General features: G+C 35.9%; 1 pseudogene; it reads left to right on the forward strand.

The window, feature by feature from the left end:
• Positions 1-8,315: 8,315 nt before the first annotated feature.
• LOC130624073 (uncharacterized) lies at positions 8,316-9,957 on the forward strand (annotated as a pseudogene).
• The last annotated feature ends 2,795 nt before the right edge of the window (positions 9,958-12,752 follow it).

Here is a 12,752-nt window from a genome sequence, read left to right on the forward strand (position 1 = left end):
GCTAGCTCCTAATAATATTGTTTAGATCTGAGAAGCCAACCAGCAGAATTCTCATATAAGTATAGGAGTTGTGTGTGTGGTAATAGCTAGCTAGATAGCTTTATAATTTTTGTATGCATAGCTAGCTTTATTTTGACTCTTATAATACTGTTTCAGAAATGAAATGTATAGCTAATTCTAAAAAAAATAGAAGAAGTAGCTAAATAATAGCTATTATAGCTACAGATTATTTAAAAAAGATAATAAGATTGCATAAAAGACACACCTATACAATCTTTTGCAAGATTTAAATCTAAAAAGGGTCACCAATGGAAATTGAGAGTTTGTGGCTCTAAAAAGGGGAAAGGGAGAATGCTATACAAGACGATGTAAACATAGGACTTATTGAATGGAGAGACTCTAAATGTACTCTAAAAGTTAAAAGAGACAAGCGATTGATTTTTAGAACTTTGAATAAAGATCATGCATTATTCATTCGGCTGAACAAAAAGTCAAGACATATGAGAGTGAAGAATTAATTGTAACTAGATCGTCTAAAAAGCTTTCCCTTAAAAGATATAAAGAAGAATGGATTATAAAAGAATAACATTGTATCTTTGCACATTTGATGATCTCAATTTAAAAAATCAAGCTTGATGAAAGTGATTTACTATGCCTGCCTTAGAGGTAGAAAATTGGTTTATGAGTGGTCAAGATTTTAACTTTGATCCTCAAGACTTAAATGACAGTCAATGCTTATTGGACACAAAATGTCCGGATTTCAAGGATCAAATGAAAAATGTCTGGGAAGCTATATCATAAACTTTAGTACTGAGAAGTATTTTACATCAACAACACACGTGTGCATTGATTTTAAAGAAAATTTTTGTCGCACTTTCGCATAGTATGCTTTAAACTGAAGTCACGCTGTTTTTAATAAGTTAAAGCTTCAGAGTGGTTTAATGTGGATGTCATTAACACTGTGAGTTTTTTTATAATTTTATTTCATAAAATTCTTGCCGATCTAATACTGGAATAACTTGACCTCAACTCGTTGAACACGAGCCTAACCTCAAAAGTCTTTCTATCTTGTTCGTGAAGAAGAACAGTCAGAACTCTTATCGGCTGAAGAATCTATCGTCATCTTAAACATCACCTTCAAAATCATGTCCGACGAAGCAACAAGTTCGAACGAAACAAAAGGTTCAGTATTTTTCTTACCCCTGTCACATCTCTCCCAGAAGAAGAACCGGAGGATAAAGTTAAACCTGAGAATGTAGATGAAAAGCCTAAAGATATCCTCGTGCAAAACGTCGATTAATCGAAGAAAAAAAAGTTAAAAAAATCTAAAAGCAAGAGAAATCGATCACCATTTCCTTCCTCTGACATCACTATTTCCTTCCTTCTTCGCCTGACTCCAAGAGTTCAGGTAAAGAAAGTGACAATTATAAGGAACCAAAAATCCCCGTCAACCAAAAGTCCCCGTCAAAGATCTGGTGGACTTGGCAGAAACTTGTGTGCTGTTGCTAGGTCAAGCCAGTAATGGACTAACGTATTTTAGAAGGTCTAATGCTATTCAATATCTCATGAAAGATACTAAAGAAGTTAAGGCACTTTTACGTGAAAAATCCGAGCGTTTATAGAAGCATGATGACCAGTTATTTAGGAAAAAAATTCGGTCATATATAATCTAGACCGAAAAATCGAAGTAAACTCTGGATGTCCTCGACTCAAAGTTTAATCACAACATCAAGACTCTCCCCAAGGTTCATCAGGGAGGGGGCGTTACTTCTTCCACAGTTTTAAACGTGGAGGAGGACACCAGCATCGGCCAAATAAAAATAGCAGACAAAGGCATAGAGACAACAAAACAGCTGCGTCATCTTTCTTAACCACCCCAGGTAAAAACACTTCAAGTCACCTGGTGTGGATAATATTCCACCTGAAGAATATCGACGCGAGAAGCATCCCTGCTATCTTAAACGTTGTGCTGTGGAAACAAAAGAGCATTCATCCCCGTTGATGGATGCGCCGAAAGCGTCCTACTTCTCGATGCCATCATTCAAAATGCAAGGAAACGGCATTTAAATCTATCTTTGGTAGGTATCGATCTGTCTAAAGCTTTCGACACCGTGTCAATTAATTCCATCCATAGAGCCTTGCTTCGACATGGTATCGACAAGCTAACAATCAATTATGTGCTCGAGTCATGCACATGTGCTACAACAACCATGCACTGGTGCTACAACCAACATCTTATGTGACCCAAATACGGTGGAGAATGTCATGATCTCTGAAGGAGTTAAACAAGGCGATCCACTGTCACCCATCATCTTCCACATGGTCCTGGACGAATTATTAGGCTCTTTGCCGTCCTATGTTGGCGCTCTACTATCTCCCGATAAAAGATTAAACAACTTGCCTTCGCAGATGACTCTATTCTGTTATCGGAAGCAGAAACTGGCATGGACGTACTTATCAGTTTCACAACTCGTTCTTTGGTGACAGAGGTATGACTATAAACACAAAAAAATGCTTTTCAATGCGAATGACCACCGCTAGGAAAGACCGTAATGCAGTTTTCATCAGGGAGCCATCATTTAACATAAATGTCAAACCAGTTTTAAGGTGGTAAAACACTATCAGGGGCGGATACATACCACGTCAAAGACGTCAAGTGACGAAGGTAAATTGTCTACCTGTATAACGGACGATGTCAATCGATAGGGGCATAGTAGTGCGTAAAGTTCTTTTTATGTAAACAACGTGCGCCGACGAGCAGGAGTTGATATAAAATAGGGGACCAACGGCTCAGGGTGCCGCAGAGCCACGTCTGTGCGTTGTATCTGTTTTAATTTGCATGGTGCGTGATTGTTTTGATGAATATAGTCTGTGGTCTGTTAAGCGGTAGTGTTTCTTACAGCGGTAAAAGTCATACAAATCTACAGAGTTGAGCAAACCTGTAACATAGACTAGTGACATATATAGTTTGTGCGGCACGATTTTTGAGTGAAAAAAAAGGTAGCCGCCCGTAACGATATAACTCGAATTACCAGTCTAGTGACTTAGCAGTCCGCTGGGTTCGATTACCCCTGTGAAAAAAGGTTCTTTCTTGTTAAACATGGCTTTAAAAACCATGTCTGACAAGGTTACTAGTGCTTTTTTAAGTAGAAATGTCGATGCAATGAAAGAAATTTTTAACTCCCGCATTGGTGATTTGTTAAAATTACCTACAATAAATTTTCCGCAGCTGCTGGAGAATGGAAGTGTTTTAAAATATAGGTTAGCTCCTTTGGACTTTCCTACAAAGTTCGTTCAAAACAACTCGGAAACACTCATTGCTTTGAGGTAGGTTTGTTTAAACTTTTTTCTGATCCCTAAAGCTTTGTTTTTGTTAATAGACTGTGAAGTTTACAATTCAGTTTTTGTTCAGCTATAACAATGCAATTTTCAGTCATAAACTGAAACTAAAGCCAAAGATTTAATATGGCTGACCTTAATTGTTTTTATTAAATATTCTTTTGTTTTATTCTCAGAATAATTTAATTTTTCAAAACGTGTCATAAACAAATATATAAATGGTAGCTGAGTTGTGTTGTTATGTTTGTGAATGTATTAATAGCTAGGCACAAGACTCAGATTGGCTTTGTTTTTCTTGTTTTAGCTCTGAAGCAAGTGGAAACTGCTTATATAGCTCGGTATCATTAATGTTGTCAGGTGACAATTCATTGTGCCATGATTTAAGGTTACTTACTTCTTTAGAGTTGTTTATTCATGCTGAATTTTATTCTACGCATCCCCTTTTATACTCTATTTTTGAACAAGGACAACTAAATAATAACCAACTTTTTAAGAATTTCAAGCAAGTATTTGATATGTCCCTGGCTATATCTGATAAAGATTACCCCCATGGTTCTTCACTTACAGAATTAGTGCAATTTGAAGCTCTGTATAATTGCAAAAACGGCAGATGGGCAGGTCTTCTTGACATACTTGCCCTTTCTACTGTCATTAATCACAATATAAATGTAGCATACCCCGAATGCGGCGAAACATGTTATAAGTTATTGTTTGCGGAGAAAGTTCAACCTCGAATCCCCAATGAAAACATAGCTTCTGACATAGAGCTTTGTTATGTTATGCATGGTTATGTATCCAGACCAGGTGAAAATTATAAACCAAACCATTTTGTTCCCTGTATACGTTTGTTAAATCATAGTAGTAAGCGTAAATCCTTTTCCAATGAAAAAAAACTTGTAAAAAAAATTAAAACTGTGGGTTTTGCTAGTGATAAAGTACAAGCAAAGCTATCATTTTGGACCGATAAATGCAGCGATAAGCTTGTATTACCTAAAGTAAAAAGTATGTCCACACAAAACAGCTTGCTGATAACTAAAATAAATAAATGCCAGCCAAGTTTTTGGAAAAAATTCTTCTACTTTTACTTCCCCTGCTAATCTTTCTTCCCCTGTATCCTTTTTGTCCCAAAAGCCTTTATTATTTCCTTCATTTTTCTCAGAATCATCATCAAAAGCAGGTTGCTCATCTCTTGTCACTTCTTCAATAAATGAGTGGGATGTTGCTGGATATAGGGACAAATGTAAAGGTCTTAGGCCAGAAGAATTATATAATTTGATAAAAAATGTTCACAAATGTGGTGACAATTTTGTTTTTCCTAAAAAAAAATCTAGAAGTTTTCGTCGGGAATGGCTTAAGTCATTTAGTTGGCTATGTTATTCTCCAAGCCAAGATGGTGCATACTGTCTTCCTTGTGTTTTATTTGGAGACAGATTTCCAACCAAGGCATATAAAATAAAGAAACTGTTACGTGAGCCATTAACATATTGGCCTGATGCATGTGCTGCTTTCAAGCGCCATGAAAATGTTCCCAATGGAATACATAGTGATACCATAGTTGCTTTTACCTCACTGATAAATGCTGTTGAAGGTAAATCCAGAGCAATTGATGTCTTAATTGACAACCAAAGGAAAACTGTTGTATTAGAAAACCGAAAAAAAACTGATTCCCATTACAGATGCCATCATATTGTGTGGGCGGCAAGGTATTGCACTAAGAGGACATCGTGATGATGCTAAGTATCATCCAGTTCCAGGGGAATATTTAGTAGGGAGAACTGGCAATTTTGTAGAATTGCTGAATTTTCGAGTTCGAGGTGGTGATACTGATTTGAAAGAGCATTTATCAAAATGCCCTAAAAATGCAACATATATTTCCAAAACCACTCAAAATGATTTAATAAATTGTTGTGGTGAGGTAATAACTAATAAAATTGTTTTTGAAATTAGGAAGAATAGATTTTTCTCTGTCCTGGCTGATGAACTTTTAGATTGTTCTAATAAGGAACAACTTTCTTTAGTAATCCGTTATGTTGATTCAAGTAGAAATATCAAGGAAGATTTTCCTAAATTTCTTTATTGTAAAGAGGGTTTAACTGGTGCAGATTTAGCCCAGCTTATGTTGTCTGCTCTGCAAAATTTAAATCTAGATTTCAGTAATTGCAGGGGCCAGGGTTATGATGGGGCTGGTAATGTTGCTGGACATTTAAATGGTTTATCAGCTCGTCTTCTGTCAGTTAACAAAAAGGCTATTTATGTTCATTGTCATAGCCACCGTTTAAACCTTTGTGTTGCTAAATCTTGTTCCATCACGCTGGTAAAAATTAAAGAAATTTCCTACTTCTTTAACTTTTCACAAAAAAGGCAACAGCTCCTTAAAAAAATGTCATTCAATATTGTCCTAATTCTGATAAGTCTAAACTTAAAGATGTCTGCCGAACACGGTGGATTGAGCGTATTGATGGCATGGAAGTTTTTCAAGAACTTTATGTTGCAATTTATGTGACCCTTGATGATATGATAGTTAATTTAAATAAAATTGTCAATAAAGAAACTGCCACCAAAGCACACTCTTTTTTTTATGAAATTTCTACCTTTGAGTTCATTGTATCTGTTGTTGTGACCAGAAATGTTTTGGCACTAACACATGGTGTTACAACTTTGCTTCAAGATAGAAGTATTGATATTACAGATAATGTTCAATACATTACTAATTTGAAAAATACAACTATGAGTTGCAGGAACAATGTAGATTTTTTTCACAACTCATGGTACAAGGAGGCATTAGATGTTGCGGAAAGTGTAGGAGTTGAGGAGAAAATGGAACGGGTTATCAGAAGGCAAACATTAAGGGACAACCAACCTGCTATCAGTCCAAAGGATTATTATAAAAAAGCCTTAACCATACCAATCTTGGACCATTTAAACAGTGAACTTAACTCGAGGTTTGATTTTGAAAACTTTGTAGTGTATAATGGATTGTGCATTGTACCAGCCAAAGTAGTTTCAATGGTTTACTCCAACAAAGATTGGAAGAGCAAATTTAAAAGGTTTGTAGATTTTTACAAATCTGACATGCCAAATCCTCTTGCTCTAGAGTCTGAGTTAGAGCTGTGGGAAAAGTTTGCTTTGGATTATCAGGGTACAAGACCTGAAACCATTGCTTCAAAGTCAATAAACCTGTCTCTATTTACTAATATAAATGTTGCTATTCGCATTCTTGCTACTATCCCTATTACTTCATGTGAATGTGAAAGAAGTTTTTCATCATTAAGACGATTAAAAGATTATTGCCGTAGTACCATGACAGAAGATCGTCTTAATGGCCTTTCCTTAATGTACATTCATCAAGAAATTATTCCAAAGGTAGATGATGTACTTAATATTTTTGCCCGAGATCCTAGAAGATTACAGTTAATTTAAATTCACTTAAAACTTAATACATATTTAAATCTTTTGATAAGTCTTACTTTTAAGTTGGTAATTATACACTTAACATCTTAAGTCCTAACTCCTATTTTATAACATACATTTATTAAAATGCTTTGAGCACAACCCCTGATTTATATGTTAATGCTGCTTTTTAGAAAGAGTCCTTTCAGTTTATAAATTTACTTTTTGAGCCTTGCTTTTATATGCCATATCCTTTGTTTTTTTATATATATTTTACTGAAATAGTTCTTGCACATTCATTTTTTAAATTTGTTTTTATATATTTCTTTGTTATCATGTCAACCCGGTATACTGATTTTAGATGTCAGATTTGATAGATTCATTCATTATTCCATTGGCCGGTTTTGACAATTTGCTCAATTTGACCCATTTCATGTTAGATTCAATTTGTCCATGGTTTTCTACATTACGTGATGTGCAAGAAAGAAGAAAGAAGAAAGAAGATTTTTATGGGTTATTAATGTAACCCTTCAAGTTTTCAAAAAACATTATTTTGAAAAAGTAGTTAGATTTATGTTGTTTTTTCTTTCAATGTATTCTTATGAAATGTCTGGTAAGTATACATTAAAAAAATGATAATTCGGGCATTTGCAACAAAAAATTTTTGGCTTTACGAAAATTTTGACTAAGGACTTTTTAAACCTGTATCCGCCCCTGACTATTACATCTGATTTTTCAAAAACAACTGTTTTAACCATTTCTGTCAACGTAGAAAACGAATATGATAACCGTTTTGAATAAAAATTGTCGGAAAATTGAGAAACTTGAAATTTTAGCGGACAGGTATGAGGAATTTTACCATTAAAATGTAATGTAGAAGGTGCAGCTAGTCCTGTTAGTCACACACCCCTCCCTTTTTTTTGGGGGGGGGGGGGCGTTATGGGAACCCGTTCCGTTGTATTAACCATGGGTTCACCCACTGCCCTGGGAATGGCTATGAGGTTTCAAAGTATGACCAAAAGTTTGCTATTTTACTGGAAAGTAAGTGGAAGATTTTGTTATTGTACGGTTAGTGCTGATGGTGGAAGGTTTTGTTTTTTTCACTTGTTTTTTCTACCTGAAGCTTTGCCTTACATATAAATAAGAAAATGGGAAAACTTCATCTTCCAAGAGGAGAAGGTCTGGCCAGAAAAGCAATAAAGTACATGGAAAGAAGATAAATTTCAGGGAAAACCAACACACAAAAAAGGACGTTTTCACCCCAGAAGAAAACGATATTGATCATAGCTATGTTTCAGCTGCTATGTTCTACACCTAAAGAACCAAGTTCAACTGCAACATTACCAAACCATTTGCACGACATCGACAAGGTAAATGATGATACATTCCCATCGTGTTATTTACTGATCGATACATTAATGTTATTTTCATTACTTTCCTTGATGACTTGCTGTTCCGAATGTCAGTCGCGAGACATTGATTTTAAAAAATATTCTGCGAAAAGGAAGGGACTGAGTATAGTTCTTGAAGTCAAATGTAAATACTGCTCTTGGAAGAACAACAGCTATACAAGCCGTCAAGTTTCAAATAACACTTGTGGTGCTTCACCTTTTGAGATAAACATTCAGGCTGTACTGGCATTGGAAACTGGAAATTGGAAAAGGCCTCACAGCTTTTGAAAAGTTGTGTGGATATATGAACTTACTTCCACCTATGAACTCTAATGCATATAATAAAATGCAAACAACTCTCCATGCGGCATACAAAAACATTGCAGAACAATCAATGAATGAGCCTTCTGCTAAGATAAGACAGGTTGATAGAGATAATGTGGCTTTGAATGCAAATGGTGTTGCGGATATATCTGTATCATGTGATGGCACGTAGCAGAAAAGAGGAAATTCATCACTGAATGGTGTTGTAACAGTTATATCTGCTGATATCGCTAAATGCCTTGATGTCCGTGTAATGTCAAAAGTTTGTCATGAATGCACATACTGGGAAAAGTTAAAATGCACTGATAAATATTTTGAATTTATTGAAAAGCATATCTGCAGCATTAATTATGCAGGTTCAGCAGGAGCAATGGGGTCAGCCGGTCTAGTACAATGTTTCATGGCATCAGAAAAAAACATCGTCAATTGCGGTATCAATATTTCATTGGTGCTAGTGATTCGAAGTCACATGCTGATATTGTAGAGAAAGATCCCTATGATGGGATTCTGGTAGTAAAGCTGGAATGCATTGGTCACATCCAAAAGAGAGTTAGTGGACGGCTGCGGAATTTAAAATCGACAAATAAGGAAAAACTTTCTGATGGAAAAACATTAGGCGGGAAGGGTCGTCTTACGGGAAAAATAATAGAACTATTATGGTATTGCAGTGAGACAGTCAACAGGGAAAACAGTTTACGAAATGAAAAAAACCATTGGTGCTGTACTTTTTCATTGCGCTGTTGCTGGCGATTCAGAATAAGACACAAAATGTGCCCACGTACTCCCGACACATGGTGCACATATCCAGCCGATAAAATCAATGGAAGAAGTAAACATGTTAGCAAAGCTGGTATACCGCCAATTGTTAGTGATGCCAATTAAGCCGATTTTCATTAGTTTAAGTGATGATGATCTTCTCAAGCGCGCGCTGTTTACATGGCAAAACACAAAACAATAACGAGTCGTTGAATGGCATGATCTGGAAACGATGCCCAAAAGACGCTTTCGTGAGCAAGGAAATGGTGCTTTGGGAATGCTAAAATTGCTTGAGTTCCTTAACATTGATGCAGGAGTTCACATATATAACTTTTGCAAAGGCAATGATCTTGGTTAGATATTATAGAGCGAAAGTGCACACCAGTGACAAAGAACAGAAGAAAGCAACTGAGGGCACAAAGAAAGGGATTTTTTGATAAGACTGAAGAAAAAGAAGGCGTCACATATGGTGCTAGTTTATTTTGAGAAAATTTTCAGTTTTTAATTTTTATTATTAGGAATTATAACTTTTCATATCAACTGATCGCTTTTGTTATGCCATGGTTAAGATTCCACGAAATAATTCTTTATGTCGTGCGTACGGATGGGCAGTCCTTGAAGCTATTTTATATGTATGTCACTGTTTCTAGGGCACAACATTCTTTGTTTTTGAATGTATCTAGTGGCTCTAAAAATGTTGTTATTCACTTTTGGAAATGGTTTTTCATCAATTCTGCATAAATTTTTTGGTAAATTTTTAGTATGTATATTTTTAAACGTGATTTTCTCAGAATATTGTTTTTTTAAAAGCTGCGGAATATCATTTTTGAACGGTGTAACCGGTTGCTCTAAGATTTTGAAAGAGCATTGTTCTATATAATTTCTAGTTCCTGAAGCAGAATTAATGTTTTCGCTTGAACGGTTAGTGCTGTTCTGCCATTTTGAATTTGGAAAAAATGACCTTTTTTGTAAAAAAAATGCTAATCTTAAATATATGATGATATGATTCAGCTAAAGCCTTGAAACTGGTACAGCAACTAGATATAAGACTGCTGTCAAAATTCCAAGGTCCTGGCATGTGCACTTCTTAAGTTATGTTGCGCAGCCAAACCGCTCTTTTTGGCGGTCCACAGACCATTTTAGGGGCCTGGGACCACAATTTTCAATTTTTTAAAAAGTTTTGAAAATGATGTAAGCATATCTATGTTGGTGCTAAATTTCAAAAGAAAAGAAAGAATGAAAAAAAGTGCACGCACAATGATAAACTTGACCAGTTAAGTCTTAAAATTTAAATTCTAGAGGTTTTGCTCCTCTAAAGAATATGCTCATAGTCAGCATCGTTTCTGCGGTGGGTCCACCGGTTTCCATCATTGTCCTTGCCGTTACGGGAGGAAGTGGTGCAGCAGCAGGTGCTGCAGGGGGAACCGCAGGGGGTGGTGAAAAAGGGCTTGAATAATGAGGATTTTAGTTTTAATAGTGGTTTACCACTTTAACAACAGACTACGATACTTCATTCAAATACCTGGACATCATTTTAAACCTAATGGCAAGATGCCACACAACTTAAACCATCTCTCGACCTTGCTGTATCGACTTAAGTCTTCGCCTACTAAGCCGTATCACAAGTTAGAGCTCTTGAGGAAACAACATCCTACCAAGTGGTATTCGGCCGCGTAGCAAAAGGTCTCCTAACCTCATTTGATACTAAAGATTCATATGTGGGTCTAAGATCTCTTGGGCCGTCCTATGGACATACCAACTTCCCTCTTCTTCACGAAACATAAGGACGGCGGCTTAGGCCTAACATCTTGTGAACTGAGCATACCAATGTGTAAAGTTGTGTTGTATGTCTCGATTTGTTTACAGACTGTTCGGTACTTTATTCAAAAATAATCCAGTAGGGAAATAAAGATTTAATTATGCCTATATATTATGGTTAACGATCTATTTTTCAACGCATTCGAATTCAACGTTTGACACAAGTGAGAAGCCAGAGTGAGCTCCTAAAAAACAACAACAATTTATTCAACTTTTAAATGAAAAAATCAAGGCGTTGACGTATTTTGTATCGGAAGATTTTGTTTAATTTTCAACCTTCAAGTTTTTTCAATCACACGTTCAAGTTTTTACACGCTGTTTATTTTGCTGTGGCAAGCTGTTTGAACAACATCATTCGTGTTACAACATCCACAGCAAATTTGTGTTTAACTTGTGTGTAAGGTCCTAGGTACCCGTGAAACCTAACACAATGATGCTTCTGAGACGTACAGCAAAGATGGCTGATATCTCAGATCTAGCGCTTCAGACTTTAGTGGCGCTCATGTCTACTGACACTTTAAAACGGAAATGTGCGACAATTCTTGGTAGTGCGACAATTCTTGGTAGAGCTACACCTGAAGATGCGATGAGAAAGGAACCTCATTTTAGCGCCCAGCTGTACGCCACAATCAGGTGGAACATTAATTACAGCCGTAAATAATTTTTACGTAGCTGAAGCTTTTAACTTGTGTAAATACTTTAATAATAATAATAATAATAATAATAATAATAATAATAATAATAATAATAATAATAATAATAATAATAATAATAATAATAATAATAATAATAATAATAATAATAATAATAATAATAATAATAATAATAATAATAATAATAATAATAATAATAATAATAATAATAAATAATAATAATATCGACGGCAAGCCGTTATGCGAATTACGTAATAAACCCAGCGGCCAATTTTGGCAAAAGGGCGTTATTCTATTATACAAAGACGTTTGTCAAGTTACGCATTCGACGGCTTTTTACACTGGAGAACTGCAACAGAGGACGCGACGTGGACAAGAAGTGTAAGCATTATCAGAGGATGGGGAGACCCACTTCCACGTAGTGCAGCACTGTGGCTTTACGCAGTTCCTAAGGATCAAAAAGTATGACGCAATTGTCGATTACATCAAGGACATTGCACTTAAAAACGAGTTTTTGTCGAACCTGTATTTACTATTGGTGGCATTAGATTAAAATCTGATCTCGGGGTTGCGAAGCCGGCTAAAGTTATTGTTGTAGTGTGTCATTGTAAGAGTTAATGCGATTCCAACATGCTGAGGGAGCTTTACTCAGAGATGCGTACAACCAAAAAGTCGTCTTTTACGATAGACTTGGTTTACGATAGTTTGGTCCGTACAATCATAATCTCCTTAAGAGGAATCTGGTACTCGGAAAACAATGATACATTATTCTCCATAGGCGGTAAGAAACGTGACATCGATACGATAGTGGCGAGATGCATGGAAAAAACCATCAAAATCTAGAAATTGTTCCTGAGAGCAACAAGATAATAGGGTATAATATACGGCAGACCCCTAGTGGGCCACCAATGGTCCAGAATGACCATTTGCCAGGCTTATATGCGAAGAATCGTACATTGTAATTTACATCTGGCGAGACAATTGGAATTTTGCCTCCAACGTTGATACCATCAAAATTTGGAAAAGATTTGTTATATCTAATATGTGTCGGTAATCAAGGTTACACAAATTTACATATCTC

The sequence above is a fragment of the Hydractinia symbiolongicarpus genome, chromosome 13, assembly GCF_029227915.1.
Source record: "Hydractinia symbiolongicarpus strain clone_291-10 chromosome 13, HSymV2.1, whole genome shotgun sequence".
In the NCBI taxonomy this organism is placed as follows: Eukaryota; Metazoa; Cnidaria; class Hydrozoa; order Anthoathecata; family Hydractiniidae; genus Hydractinia; species Hydractinia symbiolongicarpus.